Source organism: Mastigoproctus giganteus, chromosome 7 (genome assembly GCF_048544385.1).
Source record: "Mastigoproctus giganteus isolate SK-2022 chromosome 7, ASM4854438v1, whole genome shotgun sequence".
NCBI classification, from domain to species: Eukaryota; Metazoa; Arthropoda; class Arachnida; order Uropygi; family Thelyphonidae; genus Mastigoproctus; species Mastigoproctus giganteus.
In genome coordinates, this window is record NC_143581.1 from 21,993,356 (window position 1) to 22,006,256 (window position 12,901).

Below are 12,901 nucleotides of genomic sequence, written 5' to 3' on the forward strand. Positions count from 1 at the left end.
AACAAAAAAAGTGTGATTTGCAAGGAATTTGTTCCTGAAAGGGAGAATCAATTTGTATTATATGTACAGGTGCTTCAAAGAATATTTAAGTGCATTTCCTGGATGAGGCAACAATTTCAAGAGAAAGGCAGTTGGTTCTTGTTGTCCAACCATGTCCCCCACCCATCCCACACTTGTGAAGACATTTCTGATGAAACATGGCATTGTATAGGTCAACCAACCACCCTACTCCCCCTGATCTAGTACCAATGGATTTTTTCCTCTTTTTCAAAGTGAAAACTTCCCTCAAAGGAAATAGATTTCAGGATATTGAGGACAAAGAAAAGCATAATCACTGACTTGAACATAGGATGTCTCCTTGGATGTCTTCACTGACTCTTTTCAGAAACTTTTTGGAACTGTGTAATAAACGCATTCAATCGTCGGTGACCAGACATTTATCCCCCTTTCTCCTAGCAGTAAAACCCTTTTTTGAGTTCCTTCACTTTGTGTTCTTTTTATTGCACCACTTTGGGAACTTTATTGCCATACCTCATATTCAACTGTGTGGCTCTGCCTTGATGGTTGGCATCAAAACTGAAATTAGAGTTACCAAAGACATTGCAGAGACGAATACGATTTACAATATTGTATAGAACCAAGTTTTCAGCTATGTAGCCAAGAAGAAGAAGAAATTAGGTTAATACATTTTTATTATTTTTAATTAAATTTTTTAATTTTTTCAGTTTATCATTTAATTATTATTCAATTAACCACTACTAACTAGAAAATTCATGTATATCATTCATCAAGATTCAAAATGCATTCACTATAGTAATTGTTTTGTGGAGTCAAGTTCTGGCAGGTGAAGCAAGCAGGGTCAGAGCATCCTGTGTGTTATTCAGTAAAAGAATATAATTAAAAGCAAAAAATTAATAAGAACAGTACCATCCCTTTGGGTATAGTGCTTTAAATTAACTTTAATTCAATTATCAGTAAACACCCTTTGCTAGAATTCACTTACTTTATTGTAGACAATTTCTATGCAAACTTTTCAAAAATTTTCTATGCAAACTTTTCTTGAGGGAGATCTTCAGTCAAAATTTTGATGCCATTTTTTGAAGCTACTATAGAAAATGGAACAAGGTTGATCACATGCAAATGTTGCTTGAATCAGAACAGAATAGAATAAATATATTTGAAACTTTATTCAATAATTAATCCAGTTATCTGCTAATTGTCACTGCAAATACTAAACTAATTTAGTGCCTTTGCCAGCCCCCCATCAATGACCAGAGTTCAGTGATACGTCCGTTGGGAATGCAAGAAGCCGTTATGGGTTACTATTTTTACTCCATGGATGAATTAGTTCAGTTATGGATTCTATGGCCTTCATCTTACCAGAAATTCATTTCCCCCCAGCAATAAGCAAATCAACCACAGAATACACAGTATTTTTTTTTTTAATGTGTGGACCCCAAACACAAGAGGTATTAGAACCTATAGTACTGTGCTTCCACGAATTAATCGTGGAAGCAACTAGACTTTATATACCGATTAAGAAATATCGTTCAAGGTTTAGGCCTAAATGGTTATCAAATGAACTAATGAGACTCGTGACAAAGAAGAAAAATGCATGGGATGCATATAAATTATCAGGTGACTCAGAAGCCTGTGGCAGATATAAGCTAGTCTGTAATCAGGTCACAAAGGAGGTTCGGCAGGCGAAGGCGGATTACGAGAAATCTTTGGCAAAAGATGCTAAGAAAAACAGCAAGGATTTCTTTACTTATATAAACTCTAAAAGGAAGGGGATGAATATGATTGGTCCACTTGACATCGATGGTTCGACTGTTGATGATCCTGCTCAGATAGCAAACAAACTGAATGAGTATTTTGCATCTACATTCACACGTGAGGAATTATTACAATTTGAAAATGGAAGAAGGTTATCAAATTGTAGCAGTGTGCTTAATGATTTTGTAATAACTGAGAGCAAAGTGGAGGAGAAATTGTTGAAGTTAAACATAAGAAAGGCACCTGGGGTGGATGGGATCTATCCAGTTATTTTAAAGGAGGCGGCAAAGCAACTAAGCAAACCCTTAGCCATAATTATGAGAGCATCCTTGGACTCAGGAGAGGTTCCCACGGACTGGAGATGTGCAAATGTGTCCCCAATTCACAAAGGTGGATCGAAGGGTGACACGAGTAATTACAGACCAGTTAGTTTAACTTCTGTTCCGGGTAAAATAATGGAGTCGCTGGTTAAAGATGCATTGCAGGATCATCTAGACAAGACTGCAGCAATAATTCAAACACAGCATGGGTTTGTTAAGGGAAAGTCTTGTCTGACAAATTTGATTGGTTATTATGATGTGGTCACAAAGGAACTGGATGCAAAAAATAATTTTGATATCATATACTTGGATTTCAGGAAAGCTTTTGACACTGTTGCGCATGGAAGACTACTGTACAAATTGGAGCAGAATGGTATTAAGGGTAAGTTGCTACAATGGATAAAAGGATGGTTAAGTGGGAGAAGACAGAGGGTGGTAATCAATGGGTGCTGCTCTTCGTGGACTAATGTTATTAGTGGAGTCCCACAGGGTTCGGTGTTGGGTCCACTGTTGTTTTGTGTATTTATCAATGATATTGATGAAGGTATATCAGGCTTAATGTCGAAGTTTGCAGATGACACAAAGGTTGGCAGGGTTGTTAATGGCAGTGTGCTACTGCAACAGGATCTAGATAATTTGGGCAGATGGGCTAAGAAGTGGCAACTGAAGTTCAACCTTGACAAATGCAAAGTACTGCATATGGGTAGAAGTAACCCCAGAGAAACGTACCAACTGTGTGGTACTACACTTAAGGTGGTAGAAAATGAAAAAGACCTGGGAGTAATTGTGCAGTCAGATATGAAGTTTTCTGAGCAGTGCAGACAGGCTGCTAGGGCGGGTCATGGGGTTTTGTCAATGATATATAGGAATTTTGCTAGCAGGGAAAAGGAGGTGATTGTCCCTCTGTATAAGGCAATGGTCAGGCCATGCCTTGAGTACTGCGTACAGGTCTGGAGGCCTCATTTTAGGAAGGATGTAGATTTGCTTGAGCGTGTACAGAGAAGAGCAACACGATTGGTGAGGGGAATGAAGGGATTCTCTTACCAAGAGAGGCTTAAGTTCTGCAAATTGCAGTGGCTGGAGACTAGGCACCTGCGCGGTGATCTGATTGAGGTCTATACGGCCTTGAATGGGTTGAGCATGCTGAATTCTGATGGGATCCTTCCACTTGTTCAGATTACCAACCTACGGGAACATAAGTTCAAATTAAGAAAGGACAGATGTAGAATAGATATGCGGAAATTTGCCTTTAGCCAGCGGGTGGTTAATTGCTGGAACAAACTTCCATCTGTCATTGTAGAAGTTGATAGGTTAAATAAATTTAAGGAGGAACTGGACAGGCATTTGGAGGGAATGGTGTGATTTTTTTTTTTTTTTTTTTGGCTGATGCTGCATAAGCTCCTACACTTGCTTTCTTGCATCATGTGCCACTACTACTATTACTACTACTGCTTGGGTTGGAGGTTTGGAAGACGAAAGAAGATATTGGTTGACATTAGACTTGAACTTCTGCAGACTGTAATTTTCAGGAAATACGTATGAAGGAAGGTTGTTCCAGAAAACGGCAGTTGAATGAATAAACGAGAAAGATGAAAAGTTGGTTCTGTGAGTTTGAAGTTGGACAGTAAATGGATGTTGGCTGGTGGTGGCACGTGTTCGGACTGTTTTGAAAGAGAGAGAGAGAGAGAGCGGGAATTATAGAAGCCAATTCAGAAGAACAGTGCCCATGGAAGTATCTGTAGAAGAGGCATGCAGCAGAAACAGTACGTCTATGAGACAGCGAGTGGAGAGACTCTGTTAGAGATGAATCATTAATTAACCTAACTGCCCTCTTCAGAATGGAATCAAGAAGCTTGAGAGAGGTTTTGGGGGCACCACCCCAGATGTGGGTACAATATTCCATGGTAGGGTGGATTTACGATTTATACAGAGTGAGCAGCTGTTTGGAAGAAAAGTAATAGCGAAAGAGAAAGCCAAGTTTTTTAGATGCAGAGGAAGCAATATTTGTAATATGCTTGTGCCAAGAGAGATTAGAAGTCGGGTAATCCCCAAAAGAGATATATCATTTTGCCTAGAAATCGGAGTGTCACCAAAGATAAGCATAGGAGCAGAAGAATCCTTTTTGCGAGATATAAGACAAGGCTGAGTTTTGGAAGGATTGAAATCAACTAAGTTGTCTTTCCCCACTGGAGAATTACTTGAAGATCGGCATTTAAGGAATTGGTAGCAGATTTTCGAGAAGTTGAAGCTGATTGAGCAGGACAAGGTTTCTCAAAATGGAAAGTTGAATGCAATGTGCTATCATCGGCAAAACTATGAGTCAATGGAAGAAGGTCATTAATATACAAGAGGAAAAGAGTGAGGGAAAGAACTGAACCTTGGGGGACACCGGCATTAGTGGAGAAGTTAGAAGACAGAGAGCCATCTACCATCACCCTCAGTGAGCGATCAGAGAGAAAACTGGATAACCAATTACTAAAAACAGTTGGCAAGCCATAAGATGGAAACTTGTTTAGAAGACCTTTTGCCAAACACTATCAAAAGCCTTTGAGATGTCAAGAGCAACTGCTTGTGTTTCATCGACCTTTTCCAAGCAGAAGGAAAAACACCTTTGGAATAAGAAAGTGAAAAAAGGCAGCAAAGAATAGGAGTAAGTTCAGGAGCACAGGTTTTGAGAACAAGTGGAGAAATACCATCGGAACCTGGAGCTTTCTTAGCATCAAGATTTGTCAAAATCCTTCTGACGGAAGACCTTAGGAGGCATTGAATGGAGCGTGTTGGGAATGGCGGGAGGTGTTTTACCAAGATTATTAATACATGAGCTGGAAGAAAAATGGGATGCTAGCAGGTTAGCTTTATCCTTGGCTGTTTTGACAACAGAACCATCTAGTTTGGACAGAGGTGGGAGCAGAGATGGGCAAAAGTTGCGGCCAATAGCTTTGGCAAGAGACCAGAATGCTCAGCTACCATTAGGGCAAAGAAGCAAGTTTTCTACTCTTAGTCTGTTCAAACTCTAGTTTGGACTGATTAATAACTGCTTTACAATTGTTGCAAGATTTGGTGTAGAGAGAAAATGAAACTGGAGAATTAGAAACAAGCCAATTACGATATGCAACGTTGTTCTCTTGAACAGCCTTAGCACATTTATTGGAAAACCAAGGTTTAGATAAAGGACGAGATTTTAAAGTGGAGTGTGGGATAAAGGATTCCATTCCTGCAAGAATAATTTCACTCACACGATCTGAGCAAACTTTGACATCAGAAGTTTTGAAACAGTAATCCGAGCAAGGAAAAGAAGAAAAGTCTCGCAGGTCAGCCCATTTTGCATTCTTGTAATGCCAAACAACACGAGGTTGGGAATAGCCATGAGATAAAGGTTCCATTGGAGAAGAGACAATCACCAAGTTGTGATCTGAAGTGCCTAAAGGACATCTCACTTCGACTGTGTACTTAGAAGGGTTTTTTGTGAGAAAAAGATCAAACATAGTGGCTGTATGATTAGGATTGTCCGGTATTCTTGTAGGTAAATGAACAATCTGTGTAAGGTCATTAGTAATTGCAAAAGCCTCAGCATCTCGGCCAGCTCGGTCGGTGTGACTAGAAAACGGAACCCAGCTGGAGTTGTGAACATTAAAATCACCAAGGAAAATTACCTCACTGTTAGGAAAGTTGGACTGGAGAAAGTCAAGTTTCAAAGAGTTCCAAGTGAGTTCCGATATACACCTGTAGTTTTTGGTTTTGTGACCAGCTATACAAGTATCTACCAGCCCACCATCCATTCTTTCTCACTGTGCACCCCATGGCCATGAAGGCAACCTTAAGTGTTATGAATTTTCCACAAGGTTATAAACCTACGCATCAGGCATCTCTCTGCAGTTTATGTTTTAATCTCTAGCCAAAACAAGGTTTATGTACTGTACAGTAATGTAATCAGTTATTACAACTTTTAAAAGAAAGAACAGAACTAATTGAAATCAAAATAAGACAGTGATTCTTCATGCAGATTTCACTGAAATATACCACTATGCAAAATACAAAAGATAACTGTAAAATAAGGGGTTAACTTATACAGTGAATACATGATTAATTATGAATTTCCAGGTAAAAACAAAAGTACCTATAGGTAAAATATATAGTAATCATTCCGAATGATTCAATCAAATGTTTGCTTTTATTCTCCCTTCCTGAAAACAGGAAGTACAAACTGCATTATAGAATCTGCCTAAAACTAACAGCTAGGATTGGCTGTGGTTCTAGGGTAATGTATGCAGATGCAAATTTGCATGTTGCAAGATCAAGCCCATATGCGGTCACAAAAACTGTACAGTATTGATAATTGCAATTCTGGATAAATAATGGCTGCTAAAAAAAGCAGTTACAATGTGTTAAAAAAAAGAAAAGAAAAAAAAAAAGCAACTTAAAATTTTCAAATAATAAAGATGCTACAATGGAAACGTTATTAATAAACTTACATAAAACACTCTAAAAGGAAAAAATACTGTACCCTGATCTGAACTTATGCTATTCATAAGAAATTAGCATCTAGAATCAAAATTTTGTTTTGCACTAATATAGTGGTGCAAAGTAGTGTTATTTTACATGGATATATTGGTTAAAACCTGCATATACAGTTTTTACATTAACTGCAATATCTGGTCAACTGATCAACAATATCTAATCAACAAAGTCGAAAGAACTAAATAAAATTTCATCAGATTCCTATCGGTCAAAATTCATTTTATTCAGTGATGTCACTCTGCTTTTTTCAATAACTAATTTTGATTTGATTATTCTTTAAGATACAGTAAAGTATTATACAAATAGCATTTTTATACATTTATAAATGGTTCTGAACCAGATAAGTGCCACTGGTTTTAATAGAAAAGAAAATAACAAATACAGAAAGAAATAACAAATACAAAGAATGTGAAATATGAAGAAATACAAAAAATAAGATGATATAAAGGTTGGCAGGGTGGTTAATAACAAGAATTAAGGCACACTAGTGCAGCAAGACTTAGATAAATTAGGCATATGGTCTGAGAAATGGCAGTTGAGGTTTAGCATCAGTAAATGCAAGGTATGGCATATGGGCAGCAGTAATCCTAGAATAACACACCAATTAAGTGTTACCACCCCCACGATGGTGGAGAATAAAAGAGACCTAGGAAAGAGGAAGTGATTATCCCACTGTATAAGATTCACAAACTTTTATACCTTGAGCCCTCTTAATTTTTCATACATTTCATGTGCCACCAACCTAAGTTCCAGAACAAGTGCATATAAACATATTTGACCAAAGATTTAGCCATGAATATATATACTTTTAGAAATCAATGTATACTTCAGTACTTTCATCTAAAAAAAATAATAGAAATAAATATAAAAGGCTCAAAAAGAGTAAATCTTAATCTAGTTTTGCATTTAATTTTCAGTTTTCTATTTAAATTTACAAGGTTTGTTGTTAGATGTAATAGTGGCATGCGATGCAAGACAGCAAGTGTATGAGCTTATGAAGCATCAGCTGGGGAGGGAATCACACCATTCCCTCCAAATGCCTGTCCAGTTCCTCCTTAAATTTATTTAACCTATCAACTTCCACAACAACAGATGGAAGTTTGTTCCAGCAATTAACCACCCGCTGGCTAAAGGCAAATTTACGCACATCTATTCTACATCTGTCATTTCTCAATTTGAATTTATGCCCCCTTAGGTTCGTAATCTGAACAAGTGGAAGAATCCCATCAGAATTCAGCGTGCTGAACCCATTCAAGGCCTTATACACCTCAATCAGATCACTGTGCAGGTGCCTAGTCTCCAACCACTGCAATTTGCAGAACTTAAGCCTCTCTTGGTAAGAGGATCTCTTCATAACCCTCATCAATCTTGTTGCCCTTCTCTGTACACGCTCAAGCAAATCTACATCCTTCCTAAAATGGGGCCTCCAGACCTGTACGCAGTACTCAAGGCGTGGCCTGACCATTACCTTATACAGAGGGACAATCACCTCCTTTTCCCTTCTAGCAAAATTCCTATATATCATTGATAAAACCCCATGACCTGCCCTGGCAGCCTGTGTCTGCATTGCCCAGAAAACTTCATATCTAACTGCACAATTACTCCCAGGTCTTTTTCATTGCAGATTTGAATGTGTTGCAGATTTGAATTTTGTTTGGCAGTCAACATGTAATTTGCATTCTGTGAGTTGTTTCTTAGTTATTGGATACCATATTTAAGGCCTATTTTTTTTTTTTTTTTTTGTTGTTGATATGTCTGTTCTATTAGAAGAATTAAAGTAATTGGATCTATCTAGAAATAGAGGGAAGTATGTCCAACAGCAATAACTAATGATACTATTAACCTATCTCTGTATGCTATTATCTGTACACTGGTTGCAGTTGCAACTATTGCTTCAACATGGTATAACTGTTTATAATTTCCTAAAAATCAATAATTGGTTACACCATGTTAATTTTCAACATCTAATCGTAATTATTATTATGAAAATAGATTACTCTTTTTAATTGCATCAAACTGCATACAGGTCTGGAAGCTTCATTTTAGGAAGTATGTAGAACTGCTGAAATGAGTACAGAGGAGGGCAATAAGATTGGCGAGTGGAACAAAGCATTTCTCTTACCAAGAAAGGCTTAAGTTCTGCAAATTGCGGTGTTCGGAGACTAGGCACCTGCAAGGTGATCTGATTGAGGTGTAGAAGGCCTTGAATGGTGTGAGCAAGCTGAATGCTGATGGAATTCTTTCTCTTGCTCAGATTATGCACCTGAGGGGGCATAAATTCAAATTGAGGAAAGACAGTTATAGAATATACGTGCAGAAATTTGCCTTTAGCCAGTGGGTGGTTGATTACTGGAACAAGCTTTCATCTGTCATTGTGGAAGTTGACAGTTTAAATAAATTTAAGGCAGAAATAGATAAAGTTTTGGAGTGAATGGGTGGGTGAAATGGGAAGTTTTTTTTTTTTTTTTTTGGCTGATGCTGAAAGGTGTTTTTCAGAGGGCTGAACAAATGGAAGTCTGAAGGTGCTAAGTCTGGGCTGTAGGGGGGGATGTGACAGTTTTCCAATGATTACGGCGCAACCACTCACGAGTGGTGTGGGAAGTGTGTGGAGTTGCGTTGTCATGCAACAAAATCACCTTGCCTGTCAGGAGTTCTGGTCGCTTGCGTCGAATTTTTTTTTTTTTTTTTTTTTTTTATGTGAACCCCAAACACGAGAGGTATTAGAACCTATAGTACTTAGTACCGTGCTTGGGTTGGAGGTTGAGAAGACGAAAGAAGATATTTGTTGACATTGGACTTGAACTTCTGTAGATTGTAATTTTCAGGAAATATGTATGAAGGAAGGTTGTTCCAGAAAACGACAGTTGAATGAATAATGAGGAAGATGAAAAGTTGGTTCTGTGGGTTTGAAGTTGGACAGTAAATGGATGTTGGCTGGTGGCGGCACGTGTTCGGACTGTCTTGAAAGAGAGAGCAGGAATTATAGAAGCCAATTCAGAAGAACAGTGCCCATGGAAGTATCTGTAGAAGAGGCATGCAGCAGAAACAGTACGTCTATGAGAAAGCGAGTGGAGAGACTCTGTTAGAGATGAATCATTAATTAATCTAACTGCCCTCTTCTGAATGGAATCAAGAAGCCTGAGAGAGGTTTTGGGGGCACCACCCCAGATGTGGGAACAATATTCCATGGTAGGGCAGATTTGTGATTTATACAGAGTGAGCAGCTGTTTGGAAGAAAAGTAACGCCGAGAGCAAAAGAGAAAACCAAGTTTTTTTAGATGCAGAGGAAGCAATATTTGTAATGTGCTTGTGCCAAGAGAGATTAGAAGTCAGGGTAATCCCCAAAAGAGATATATCATTTTGCCTAGAAATCGGAGTGTCACTAAAGATAAGCATAGGAGCAGAAGAATCCTTTTTTGCGAATGTTGGCTTTCAGTTTTTCTAACGTTGCACAGTAAAGCTGGGCATTGATTGTTCTTCTCTTCGGAAAGAAATCCATGAACAGAACACCTTGGCGATCCCAGAATACTGTGGCCATGACTTTTTGGACAATGGGAACAATTTTGAATTTTTTGCGCACAGGAGATTGTGGATGTTTCCAGGTCATGGAGTTTTCTTTCCAGGTTAAAGTGATGAACCCACGTTTCATCTGCTGTGACTATGCGACAAGAAAATTCTCTCCTTCATCGCTGTATCACAACAGGTACTCCAGACACATCCCCATGCATTTTGCTTTGTCCTCCCCTGACAACTGTCAGGGCACCCAGCAGCAGCACACCTTTCAAAAGTCAAGGACATTGTGAACAATTTCACGAACAGTCAACTTGCTCATGTTCCCTATTTGTGCAATTTCACGCAGTTTCACTTGCCTGTTTTAAAGAACAATGCCATTAATGTGCGAAAAGTTGTCTTCTGTCTTACTCGATGAGGGCCCGCCCGCCCGATGTCGATCTTCAATGTCAACAGGGTTCGCTTTAAATTCATTGCACCAAAAACACACCTGCTTCTTTGTCATCACTTTTTAGCCATACACAGCAACCAGTTCACGGTGAATGTCACTTGGTGAAGACCGTTTTGCTTGCAAAAAGTGAATAACTTCACAAACACTGTTTTGGACCACACTCACATGGTAGCTGCCATTTTGCAACTGGAATCTGCCATGAGGCGACAGTACTGCAACACTGCACTGGCAATCTTTTTGAACATTATTAACGGGTCTATCTGTCCACCGCATTTCATCTCATTCCCTTTCACCATTATTAAGAAAATAAAATGTGTTACCTTACTTTTCGGGAACCCCTTGTATTATTATACAAATTTATATTACTGTATGAATTTGTATCATTACTTTAATATTTTTTTCTGGCACCATGATTAAATGGGTAGCTTTTCAACTTACATACAACCACTTCTTCATGAATACTAAAAAAAAAAAAAAATTGATATCTATCAAAATATTTATGAAAAATAGTCCCCAAAAAGGATAATTCTGCATATAATGTTCTATAGTTCCTGGGTGCACTGTAACAGTTGTTTACTGTATAGATGTGTGTGTCAGATGGGAATATGTACATGTTTTGTTGTATGAGGGTAAAAAAGCAGAATTAATAAACTTTATTAATTCTGATTTCATTATTATGATAATGGATTACTTTCTTTAATTGATTATAGTATTATATAAATTTATATTATTGTATGAATTTGTATCATTAATATTTTGCATTTCATCTTTCAGACATTTTATTACTGGTTTTTGGGTGTTTTCTGTATCTATGTCTTTATATTATATTTTTGTCGGTATAAATAATTATAATAATTATTTATACACTCAAAATAATACACAGATATATATAAATATAATAATTAATTATACACGCATCAGTTACATACGTTATGGAACCTTGCTAATCGCTGTTTGCATCTTATTTAAACAGTGCCCAAATCAAGATATTCACTTGCAGGAAATTCGAGATTACCTGTCTGAAAACGAATATTTTTTTTTTTAATCAATTTTTCGCTTAGATTTATTTGTCTCAAGGAAAATTTACAAAATGCAAAGTGTTATTTCTAAACTAATTTATCAAAAGTAACTAACTGGTTACTTCGATAGTAACGAGTTAAAACTCTTTAACCCCTTACTATCCAAGTCTATGTTTACAAAAGATGTTTTGTATGTCCGATCGATGCTGTAATTGCGAAAAGAAACTAACGGAGGAAAAAACCTTAAAGAGCTCAAGAAGAGTGACGTCATGAACCTGACTATATTTCTCTTAATTTTATTTTTTCTGTACAAAAACAAACAAAAAAAATACTCAAACTGCTAGAATACAAAAAGCATAATATTTTACTGGAGTCTTTACCTCAAGTAAAAGTAATTTAAGAGAAACCAAGTCAAGTCACTCATAATGATGATAATAATAATTTTATTTTATTTTTTTTCTGCACAAAAGCAAACAAAGAAAAAATCAAACATCTAAAATATAGAAATAATATTATTTCAAATACTGTATTACTCATGTCCGATCTATAAACAGATCGATTAGTTACCATCTGTTTATAGATTACCTAATTGCACAATTCACTGATTGATTGGCAAATTTAAAAATCAAAAATAAACGATATAGAAATAAGCACTTCAATGCATAACCTTATACGAACACACTTACGACATGATATAAAAAATACATATATATATGCTCCCTTACCTTTATGTAACCGGTTTAAAAAAATTGGGGGGGAAATTAACTTCCTAACGTTCTAACACCAACAATGCGTTTTGCGATCAATGATAACTGCAAATGCTCACGTGATCAAGTGCAGCTGATCAAAAGGAAACCGTACAAACAGATCACAGTCACCAAACGGTGAACTTAAAATTTCAGGAGATTTGCTAAACTCCCAGTAACAAATCTATATGTAAAAATATACGATGACCTGCATATACCACACCATTCATATGCAAAAACACTGTTCAACGCCCTCTCTGCTGAGTGTCCCTGTCTCCACCTGACACCGAGGTAATAGAGATTTGGTTGAGTGAGTCTTGTTACGATAGTATAAATTAAAATTTTGTAAACTTTATTTTTTTATTCCATTTCATGACACATGTACTAGCAGAACTGTGCAATGGTATTCGGCGACCCAGGTGCTTGAAACCTATGTATAAACTATGTATTAACAAGCATTTAGGGGTGTGTCGGACCCGGATGCTCTGCATTTGGTCATCCCCTTTTTCATAGTCCTGTGTACCCCATTAGTGTCTGATGAATACAAAAAAAAAAAAAAAA

At 37.2% G+C, this 12,901-nt stretch overlaps 1 protein-coding gene across 2 annotated transcripts in view; it reads right to left on the reverse strand.

Moving 5' to 3' along the window:
- CIAPIN1 (cytokine induced apoptosis inhibitor 1) overlaps nucleotides 1–12,525 on the reverse strand; it is a 51,115-nt gene extending 38,590 nt beyond the window's left edge. The window contains exons 1-2 of one of the 2 annotated variants that reach the window (XM_090378719.1): nucleotides 12,320–12,525; nucleotides 1,004–1,106 (exon numbers count right to left, since the gene is read on the reverse strand). The gene's annotated coding sequence lies outside the window, so the exon portion shown is untranslated. The remainder of the gene's footprint in view (nucleotides 1–1,003; nucleotides 1,107–12,319) is intronic. The other variant, XM_090378718.1, reaches the window with a different exon arrangement.
- Nucleotides 12,526–12,901: the final 376 nt, after the last annotated feature.